Below are 12,293 nucleotides of genomic sequence, written 5' to 3' on the forward strand. Positions count from 1 at the left end.
ATCCTGATCAGGTTGATAAACTTAATCTAATGTATAAGGCCTCTATGTATTCATGGTTACAGCTCTTTATACCTCATTTTTTTTTTGGTATAAACCTGTATGTATAGATTTTTTTTTTTAATATACATGTACGAATTTATGCCATCCAATTCACCTAGTATTTGCTGCAGTATCCGATTTCTTTCTTGGAGTTAGGGCTACTTTGCTTGATTTACGTTTATTTTATTATAACTCTCTATCTTTTAAAATTCGAAATTCGCCTATGCATGTCAAAAAGAAAAAGACAAAGGAACTCAGCCAACCCCTTCCTGAACAACAAAAAGTGAACACATATTATCAGATGCAATACCGAACCTATAACCAATACATGTATCATGACAATGTTAGGGATCTCAAAATTGCTATATTGACCACAGGCATTATGATACTCAATTTGCATTGTGTCTCAAAACCACACCTCCGTAATTTTCTTGCTGATTTGTATCCTATAAAATACTCAGATATACCTACGTCTATGTTAGAATGGAACTGTAGCTGTACGATCGTGTCTATAGTGGAGCTCGAACTCTCGACCACTGTAATACAAGAAGTGTTACATGGCTTGTTACACTTAATCGTTTCTTCGAGGAGTCATTTGCGTGATGAAAAGAGTAATGTAAATGAACGATAATTAAAGACAATCGTCATAACTTGTGGTGTTCTTTTCATCATCACAGTGTATATTGCTATAATTATTATTATTCTCAAGAAGAACTTAAATTGTCACAATGTGTTAAAACTGAATGAAAAGGTTTTACAAGCACAGAATCAAGCACAAGAATAGAAAAAAAAAATGAAACAGTCACCATGTCTGGTTCAAATAAATAGGCCTATATATTGCAGTGCTGAGAGAACGGTATTCATACGTCAGATTGTGCATTATACAGACATCATTACTATTTACGTGCCTGACCCCTCTTTTGTTGTTTCACGAAGCATTGATGCATGTAGGACTTATGCACTCTGCTATGGGTGCTGTTCGTTATTCCGAAGGTTCGTTATTCCGAAGGTTCGTTAATCCGAAACACACAAATTCCCTATACCTAGAGGTTCGTTAATCCGAAAATGAAAAAGGGTTCGTTAATCCGAACATTTGTGGCGTTATTCCGAAGGTTCGTTATTCCGAAGATTTGTAAATCCGAAAATGAAATTCGGAAAAACGAACCTTCGGAATAACGAATCTTCGGACTGAAGAGCCTTCGGAATAACGAACCTTCGGAATAACGAGCTGTAACCCTCTGCTGTAGCCGTATAGGCATTCCGTGATAAGGTTTCTTTTATGTTCTCATTAATATGTTTGTTTTGTTTGTGTCTCTCTGCGGGTGATTATCCTTCTGTCATGAATTGAAAAATATGACAAACGTGAAAGCAAAAAAGTTTCTTCTTCTTCTTCTTCTTTTTTTTAACCAAGACTAATCCAAGTGGAGGCTAATCTTGCTTGCACGCAAACGAATTTCACGTTTATTCTATCATTAGACAAGATCGAGGGATATCATTTGGTAAGCTGTAGAAACTAGAAAGGCCATCACGCAGCTTTGCAAAATACAAGGTCAAGCAAATACATCGAAATCTACTGAAAACAGCCGATATGAGGCGTCTGCATAACGGTCGTATCTCCTTTAAAACAACCCTGCACGAAAGCCGACTAAAAAGACATAACACGACCAACCAGTCAAAGCAATAACACCGATCTCACCTGAACAATATCCACTGAAAGTGTCACCGAGAAATTGGCAATTAGACACCACTAACAAAACAAAAAGAAAAAACAAAAGAAACACAGCATGACAGCAACCATGTTACATGTGTATGAATAACAATAACACACTCGACCAAAAAGTTTGAAAAGGTCACGTGGTATAGGATTTATATCTAACCAGACCAAAGGAACGACAAAGGGTAAAGCAGCAAGCACGCGGTTCTACTTAAAACCCCACTCACGCTCACCACACTGATAAAAAAGATTCAAAATATTGTACTAATCTTATACATTTGTTTTTCTTTCAAATTTTACATTTTATAACACATTCAATTAAGATTCGTCTCTTTTTTTTTTTTCTTTTCTATAGAATATTTACGAAATGTTCCTCTACATAATTATAGAGACCATTGATTCAACCATGATTCAACATTTATCGTTTGTTTGAGTATGTGTGTTTTTTTGTTTGTTTGCTTTTTGCTTGTCTGTTTAATTAGCTCAACGGAGGTGTCATTAAAATAAATGGAAGAAGACACGCCATGAACCTGTGTTTGTAACATATTTCAAACTTCTTGCCTTTAACGAATGAATTCGGTTGGCGGTCTGGCAGAAAGCTCAGTTATGAGACCTTGTCCATAGGCTGACTTTGACCCATTTATTACAGCGAGGCGTTGAAGAGGATATTATAAATCTACCTGGTGACGTCCGCCCCCACAACAGACACACTGCAGCGGACGTCGTCTGTGGTGTGTACGTATTAACTTTTCCCGCCACTAATTGTCATTAAAAAAAAAAAGGAAAGGAGAATGTATTTTGTTTTCGTCATAACAAATTCGGGACTGTATCCCTGTTCAGTCGGCTCACACGGTTTATACTGTAACCGGTGGTATTTTTTTAGGATTATGTAAACAATCTAACGTTGGAAACTGCAATGCATGTCTAGTCAATAATATTGTGCAGGAGATATTGTTTAGATAAAGAACAAAAGAAAAACATTTCATGAATGCACGTATACGTTCTGACATGGCCAAAGAAAATTTTCCCAAAGTATAGCATAGTTATTCATTTCATGTGTGTTAAAACTTATCCAAAAATTTCGATAATGATTACAGGAATTCAGTTATGTTTGTCGTTATGTTGTAATTATAATGAAATTATCTTCTTGTGCTTTCATTTTTTCGATTTTGTTTTTAAGAGAAGAAAAAATCATCGTTTCTCTTTCAAGTAATTCATTCAGCGGTGTCTTTACTTTATTCATGTTTTAGTTTTATCAAATTCTATCTCAATTTATTTTGTTTGCTTTAATTTTGATGTGTCCGAACTACAACATTTCTTGCTTTTTTAGAATCATGCGATGGAGAAGAAACAAAATTAATGTGTATCACATTTTTTTCAAAAATGATATAAGTGGACTTATGAGTTTAAAGTTTGCACTAAAAAAAAAAAAAATCAATATTAACGTAACAACTTAAAGGACAAGTTCACCTTCATAGACATGTGGGTTGAGTGAATGCAGCAATATTAATAGAACACATCAGTGAGAGTTTGAGCAAAATTGGACAATCCGTTAAAAAGTTATGAATTTTTGAAGTTTCTGCTCAGTCACGGCTGGATAAAAAGACTACTATAGCTTGTGATGTCACATGAGTACAACGATATAAAGAAAGAATAAAGAAAATTCAACATATTTTGATTTTTCTCGCATAACAAAAGAACACTCGACTTCTCTCTTTCAGAAGGCAGGGGGAATAATATTATCCTTAACATACGTCAGTAGCAAGTCGAAGAAATGTGCACTTAATCTAAAAAGTAAAGTTTTGTGAAATTCTCTTTTTATTTTCCTTACATAGTTGTACGCATGTGACATCATACACTATGGTAGTCTTCTCTTCCAGCAGTGACTGCACAGATACTTAAAATATTCGTAACTTTTGAACGAATTATCCAATTTTCCTCAAACTTTCACTGATGTGTTCTACTAATATTGCTGCATTCTCTCAATCCTTATGTATATGAAGGTGGACTTGTCCTTTAAAGCAACTTACATGTTATACCTGTAAATTTCACGTTGCCACGACGCAGTGAGTGGATTGCGAATGCAAAATTGAAACCAAGGTTTGCTTATATCATTCAAAGTCTTATTGAAGCCAAGCGCCAGGATATCAACTGTTTATCTTAGAAGTAACTCCTGTCACGTAGTTTTCTTTCATTCTGTTAGTATAGCGGTGAGGAGCTTGGATAATTATCATCTTCGTCAGTGAAGGTCGGCTTATTGCAAGGTCTTGACCATGGAATGTAATCTGATGCGTATAATGCCAGGACACTGTTGCCTTTAAAAAAAAATGGACATAGTGTAATCCAATGTCTCCCACAAGAGCTGGGTTGCAGCCCTCGTTTTCTGCACGCACATGGGTAACCGCACCCGCCCCAAACTTTCCTGACTCTGTATGCGGATGCGTTCAAGCCCTTTTAAGAGTCTTCCCCTGAAACAACCACGATATAAAATTGCGAAACGTCGCCTTTGTTTTAGTGCCATTATAAACGAAAATAATGTGGCGGATCTTCCGAGACGATTTACACGAGAAATTTGCTATCAATATATGAATAACAGAGCTCAAAAATGAAAATAGATTGTATGCTAATAACCTACCAGTGTTTATGACACATTTCACGCGTTGATACAGTCCATCATTATTGAATTTCAGAAAGTTATTATAGTTTATTGCTTGGTCCAATTACTCGTATCCTACACACTAAGTTCGTAGCGAAATCCCCTATACTATATTCAAACAATCCTTCCTGGAAACCCCGTGACATGGATGAGACGTTTCCTTGTTGGTTGGTTTTTACAAGATTTTAGAAAGCTAGACAGCAAGATATAGGCCCGCCTGTTTGTTAATGGCCGTTGCTTTGACGTACTCAAAGAAAGTTCGTACCATCAGGACCTGGCCTATGTTGTTAATATAAAACAAAACAAAAAATGTGGCTTCATTTGCTGCATTTTCAAGATATTTCGCGGGTTGATTTTTATATCTTCTGCGAAGGTTATATCACGGCAAATATGAATTGTGATCACTCAGTTATCGGTTCTTGTATCTGTGTGGGTAGAACGCATCCTAAATCAGGTTGCAAGTTCGCTATAACTTGGAAAATATCTATGGTAATAGGACTAGGTGGAGTTTTGGGGATTTTTCAATGCTCTGTTACATTTATTTCGGTATTTTGTTTCATTTCTATATATACATTTCAAAAAAAAATGAAGATATCTATGTTGCTTCATTTTACTTACATTTTGGATGTAATTAATTTGTGACAATTGATTTTGTTCAAGTGGGTGGCATACCCGTGCGCATTTCTAGAGGGGTTTTTTTTTGTGTGCTTTTGCTTTTGTTATTGTTGTTTTTAGTGCAGCGAATGTGGTGAATATTCACAAGTAAACATATCGCAGCATTTTCGAGTCTTTATCTTTGCTTCAAACAGTCACTATAATGATAATGTGGTTGGTAAGATAATATAAAAAGTGTGATGAACATGTTGCTATTTATACTGATAATGGCAGAGTTAAAAAAACAACAACAACAAAGCAACAAGTAGTAATATGATTCTTCGTGCTTTCGCAAGAGCCAGAGCCGAAGGGTTTAAACGTGCTTTTCGGATCGATGCCAAAATTATTAACATGTTACTCATGTAATTATACTACAGATGTATTGCATAATTGATGAAAATTGTATGAAGTATACTACCGGTATTTTGTACTTTGTTAGTGAAATTGCAGAAAGTTGATGTATTTGAAAAAAAAAAAAAGAATGTCATACAGAGAATAAATAAATCAAATCAAATCAAATCAAATCAAATCAAATCAAATCAAATTATGTTTTCAAGACTAAAGATTGATAAAAACAAGGATTTCTCTACATACAGCTATTAAGGAAGATGCGCGCCTTGACCCAACGAGAATTTCAGCCAACTATGTCAAATTGCAATGCCCAAAGAGTGTGAAAAAAAAATGTTATTTTCAAACTGAAATCTGACATTGCTGAATAATCAATGAAGGATAGACTTCGCATTCTCTTCTCTGTAGTGCATTATGTGTTTATGCTGATTTTGAATACGCCATCATGTCACAATACTTCTTGAATTCCTTCCTCCAACCTCCCTCTTCCTCCATCTAAAATAGCTAACTTGGGAGTTTTGACATTAAAATCCGAAAGCATCAACATTGCGTTTCGTCCCAGGTGAGAGTTCCGGAACTAAACCCCCTACACTTCTAACCCCGCCGGGATTTCTTCTCATCTTTTTTTTTTTTTTTTTTTTTTTTCTTTTTTTTTTTCTTTTTTTTTTCTGAAGTACGTCCGGTCTCCTCCATAGCATCACTTTGTAGTCTTGTGGGTTCAGCCCTCTTTTCTTCTTTTTTTTTCCCTCTTTCGTGGCTCGTTTGTCCACAGAGATGTTAAGTAATGGCAGTAGTCGAAACAAACACGCCTACGACAACTACCATAGGTTTACAATACGCCGTTCCTGTATCTGGGTCCTATTTTTATGAAGAGTTAAAATTGATTTTAAAGTTGATTTCAAGTAAGTCTACGGCAGACGGTGTGGTAAGGATATTTAAAATCGATTTTATCTTTTGATAAAACGGGGCCCAGGACTGGTGTTCACCTGATGCAACAAAACGCCGCAGCCGGAGGCGGAGTGAGAAGAGAATGCGATGGACACTTGGCAATAGAGGGGGTAAATCAAGTTTTCAACCCGGACGAAACAGCGGTACGCAAAGTTCCTGCGCGAAGTGTCTTTCTCATGGCTACAAAAACATGTTGAACTGCTTTCTTTCTTTCTTTCTTTCTTTCTTCGTCTTTCTTTCTTTCGTTTTTTCTTTCTTTCTTTCTTTTTTTCTCCTCTCTGTCAGTTCTTCCTCCTATCATACAGTGTATCACTATGTGCACGTCAATTTGTGTGGGAAATGATTGTGAAGGCCAGTTCGTTATGTATTTTTTCCTTCTTTGACTCTGTGTTCGGAATAATGAAATACACTCAATCCATGTTGCATTCAAATTTTCTCTTTGCTCTTTGTTGGGATTTCTGAAAAGACACAGAAATAACAACAAAAATTGAACCGTACGACCCTTTTTCTTTAATTTCTCGTGAATTTTTCTGCATCGTTATCTGATCATGCAAGAAATCATAATTAGCCGTTGATACAAACCATGAACCAGATTACAATACGAGATTGAAAGATGTACTGAATGCTTCATTATACAGCCATGTACAAGGCTCGACATTAGCGGTGGCCCATGGACCTGCGCCACTAAAAATCGATGTCGAGCCACCAGACGGAAAAGTTAGTGTCGAGCGTTTATATATATATATATATATATATATATATATATATATATATATATATATATATATGATAATAATAATAATAATAATAATAATAATAATAATGATTATTATTATTATTATTATTATTATTATTATTATTATTATTATTATTATTATTATTATTATTATTATTGTGATTTCTGTACAGTCAAAAGAAGGAAAAGTTATTGTTTGTCTCAGATTAATTCTGAATGTAGGCCTACTTACATCAGTCGCGCCGGGTTGTCGGAGTAGATTGAGAAAAATACATTCAACAGGTTAAAGTTGCCATTTTTTGTCACATTATTAGGTAATTCTATATCTCAAGCATACGGTTTCCGATTCGTTACTATCAAACCACCATACGAGTAAGTTTGTTTTGTTTTTGTTTGTTTTTTACTCATTCTGTGTCGTACGAGATGACTGTAAATTTATCATGCCAAGGAATAGAATCGTCCAGCAACAGTATCTCCATAATATTCCCGCTTGTAGAAGCAAGCACAAAATTATTGCAGTGGCTGAGAGGCGAAACTCAATTCCTGTCCATATAGCGAGTGTTAGATTATTAATGTAATATGGTTGTAATATTCGTAAATTGCTTTAGGATGCCAGCATCATGAAAGGGAAAGACTTAATTCAGTAACAACTAAAAAAAAAAATCTCAATGAATTCAATGTCATGATGTACATTTTCAGATAAGAATGACGATAGCTGATACTCTCCTCAGATAATTCTTTATACCTGCATTATTTTTGCTAAAGAAGTGGGGATTCCACAAACAAAGGTGTCATGTTAAAGTCATGATATGAGTTTAAATTGTGCCCATGCAATACCACAACACGGCGGTCGTGAGCGTTAAGTATGTCCTTGTTATGCACGGTAAGGATGCTAATGGTACGAAATGACAGGGTGATTATAGGCTACAGTCAAATAACGGGACCAGTTCGCTAATGATTCTTAATCCATTGAGGAATGGACGGTTGTACGATAAGATATCCCGTCTTCGGTAAAAATAGAAAGACAGGAGAGAAGAATTACATTGTGAGGGTTTATTTTTGGAGCTATAGGGTGTATTTTAGGAACAGAAGCTGTATTCTATTCAGTGCGTTATCAGTTTAAAAGTCGGAACGAAAACATATAGGCTCAAATGCAAGGTATGTATGTTTATCTCACGTTATATTACCTTCTGATGTGTTTCTCGGATTACGATCTCGGTTTTTGTTTTTGTTTTTATGTAAATCAGAAACTGATCGATCAAACTGACATTCCGGTTCCGATCAGTCACTATACATTTTTGTAAACACTGACAAAGTGTATATGGTTCCCATGGTAACCGTTCTTGTAACGTTATTGTTTTGCCATAGTTCTCTGTCGGTTTCAGGAAGTTATTTTCTCTCATTGCAGTGGCCCCTATACGATGCAATCTCCGCTGCGGGGGAAGTAGGCTACGAAGAAAGAGAATTTTTGAACATGATGCCGTGAAGGTACTTGCTTGATTAGTGCGGCCAAGATGCCATCAGCGGATCGCCGGCTTCGTAATTCCTTGAAGACAGGAAGCAATGAGGGCGAGTATAATTATATTCAGGACGAAACAAAGCGCAAACACACCAAACTCCCAAAAGAGATGTGCAGAAATGGATTGAAGAATCTTCTCTGGAAAGAAACGTAGACAGATACACCCAGGAAATTGGTCTCTAAAAATAGCTGTAAATGATGTTCTACTTTATGATTGAATAATCATTATGTTGATATCTGATTTTTTCCTATATTTGTTTGACTGTTTTATGTTAAATTTTATTATTGGAGATTTCAAATTGATATTTCCAGACACAATTGATCTCATTTTTATTCATCTGAACAAAATTGATTATACCTATACTCACTTAATAATATTTTCCTTCAGGTATTGTTTTGATTGAACTTGTGCGAAGCCTCAACAGCCAAAACAACACTGACTCCGCAACAGACCTCAGAATATACTTTTCTCTTGTTGCAGTCAATATATGCAATAGGTTTGTTTATTCGTTAGTAAAACTTTGTCATAATGTTCCACAGCTGAAAAAAAAAGGTCATCTTCCCTGACGTTCTTCCCTTAAAAAAAAGAACCACAAAAAAGAGAGAAAAGACAAAACAAGTAATACTCCCACATAATTATCTTTGACCTTATACTAGCGTCGATGAGCGCGATGGTATAACTTCCGGGTAGCGTCACTACAGTTGACCACTCTATGCTGTATACCCTCGTTATCAGAGTAACAAACAAACACACCCACACTCGCGTGACGGAAATCCCGATTATTTACCTTTATTTGACTTTACTTACAACGATTTTTACTTTTTCAAAAGGTGTGATGGTATAAAGAGTAATGTTTCAGCAGATAGTGAGGAATGGTTCATACATGAAAAGAAGATACGCTTATTATACAAAGTCAGATATGAGTGAAATTAATAATTTCATGAAGAAACTACAGTGTGCAACATGGTAGGAGTGTTTAACTTTAATACGGGAATTGGTATGTGGCACGTGTCCCTGTACAATTAGTGCATAAGCGTAACTCTTTGCGTCATTTCCCCTAATTTGTATGTTTGTTTGTTCGTTTGTTTGTTTTCTTTGCTTCAAGGACACAAATATCTATAGTATCTATTGAAATACCAAGATAATTAGCCTATACACTTGTGCATCCTTTCACACAGTTCCTGTTACGTGCCTTTGCCTGCATCCGGGTAAGTAGAAGGCTTTACTCATTCTTTAAATTCAACGGCCTCTCCAGCGATATACGGGTACATCGTTGTTGTTGTTTGTTTGTTTGTTTGTTTGTTTACTGGTCGCATTTGTTCCTTTGTTGTAGGAGAGCGAAAGCATTTGCTACTCATCAAAAGGCAGTTCAATTCAATTCAAGTGATCTTATTTCAACATAAAGTATGCAATACAAAGCAATATATATAACGCTTACATGAGTACATACACTGTAATTTTATAAGGAACTTTGAATCACATAAGTTTCAACAATACATGGATACAATTATAATAAAATCAACTTTGTTTTTAGATAAATAGACAAGTAAGCAATGCAATTTTATTTTGTAACTCTATATGGAAAAGAGGAATTCACAAGAGAAGCATAGCTTGTAAATTTTGTGAATTACTCCGACTAGAAGATGAGGGCATCTCAAGATTATATGAAAATTTTGATATCATGACGTTGACTTTGACAAGGACAACCGCGTTGTGTTGTTACTTACGGAGTCAATGTCACAACTAGAATAGGGCCTACGTGGTGCCATCTTGCTACTGTAGAGGTCTAGCAGTGGCGGGGTTGTCTAAAAGGTGTCTTGAGTCCGGGCACGACAGGAGTATCGTCTTTGCGGATGGGTTTGGAAAGCTAACATCAGGACCACTGACAGACGATTTGAAGAGTTCTCTATACACTCATATTAATTTGGTGTTTTGTTTTGTTTTGTCTGTTGCTTGATGAGAAATATCTCATATGTAATGATTATCACTTACTTATAATAATTACTCTAGTTCCGATCTAGGAATTACTAATACGCCTTTAAAAGGAAAATCTACCCTGAAAAATAGTTTGTGTGAATAGAAGCAGAAAATTAGAGGAACAGATCAATGGCAGTTTCAGGAAATGATGATGTACACTGAGAAAGTTAGGATTTTATCGTCAATATATTGTGTTTGATACTGATCACAACTCAAAAACAAAGACAACAAATCATACCTATATGGAAGCAGCAGACCTATTTTTATTTTTATTTTTGAAACACGTTGTAGCATAGTTTACATTCTATAATCATGATCAGTAGTGTTGTCTCAGGAGATTTTTGTTTTTTATTGTCTTGCCTTCTTAGAGAAAAATGATGCTTCAAACCATTTGTGAACATGTTTCCGTGTGCTTGACACTCTAGACCCGTCTATAATAGTAAGTTTGCGTTTGCGTAATTCAGAATCTAAGATACCCCGTTGTTGGTATCCATGGTCACGTATATTCCTTCACGAGTTTCCATTAGGGCCTACCTTTTCACTCGAATCAAAGAGGAAATAATTTATGCTCAGGACAAAACTGAGCAATACAAATATTCACGGAATCATACCTTGTCCCCCCTCCCCTCCCGCCACCATCACCACCATCAACGCAGTTATCTACTGTTTTTGTACTGGTAAAGCAGACTAAAGGGTACAATATGCAGATCACAGTGCGTTCAAGTTCACGTTCAAGTTCAAGTTCAAGTTCAAATTTATTCGTTTTTCCACAATATATAAACATAAATCTCACTTTCTTTCTAGATATCGCTCTAATGTCTTAAACTTTAGGGCACTGTATTTTATTTATCGTAAGTCTGAGCCGTCGTTTAGGCGCAATGTGATAAATATTGTGTCATCATCAAGCACCACGTGACAGATTAGCGGAATCGTTCAGATCCACCACTTCGATAAAATCACGAGTTTTCGGTAAACAGTACTTCTTTGGAAGTCAGCCTTACGAGCTCAGACCGAGAGAGGGCGTATTGGCAGATCTACTAGTATGCCAGTGTACAGTACAAGTTATTATTTCTTAGTGAATCGCACACGGTCGTGTATCAATCAGACCATGGACAGTGACCAGACATACCAAGGCTATTGTTACGAATAAAGGTGTCGGGAAATCGCCATCAAACCGTGAAAATGTGATTTAATGTGAAATCTTCGAAACCCATGTTACAATTGGATATTAAAGGACAAGTCCACCTTCATTCATATACATTTATGTGGATTGAGTGAATGCAGCAATATTAGCAGAACACGTCAGTGAAAGTGTGGGGAAAATCGGACAATACGTTCAAAAGTTATGAATTTCTGAAGTTTCTGCGCAGTTACTGCTGGATGAGAAGACTGCTACAGTGTTTGATGTCACGTACGTAGAACAATATAAGGAAAATACAAAGAGAATTTCATTAAATTGTGTGTGTGTGTGTGTGTGTTTTGCAAAAAGTGCACGTATCCTCGACTTGTCACTAGCGTAGTTGAGGGTAATAATAACTTCACCTGCCTTCTGAAAGAGGCAAGTATTCTTTTATTATGCGAGAAAAGTGAAAATATGTCGATTTTTTTATTTTATATTTTCTTTATATCGTTCCACACAATGTGACATCACAAGTTGTAGCAGCCTTCCCTGTGCACCCAGCAGTGACTGAGGAGAAACTT

This window comes from Diadema setosum, chromosome 2 (genome assembly GCF_964275005.1).
Source record: "Diadema setosum chromosome 2, eeDiaSeto1, whole genome shotgun sequence".
NCBI classification, from domain to species: Eukaryota; Metazoa; Echinodermata; class Echinoidea; order Diadematoida; family Diadematidae; genus Diadema; species Diadema setosum.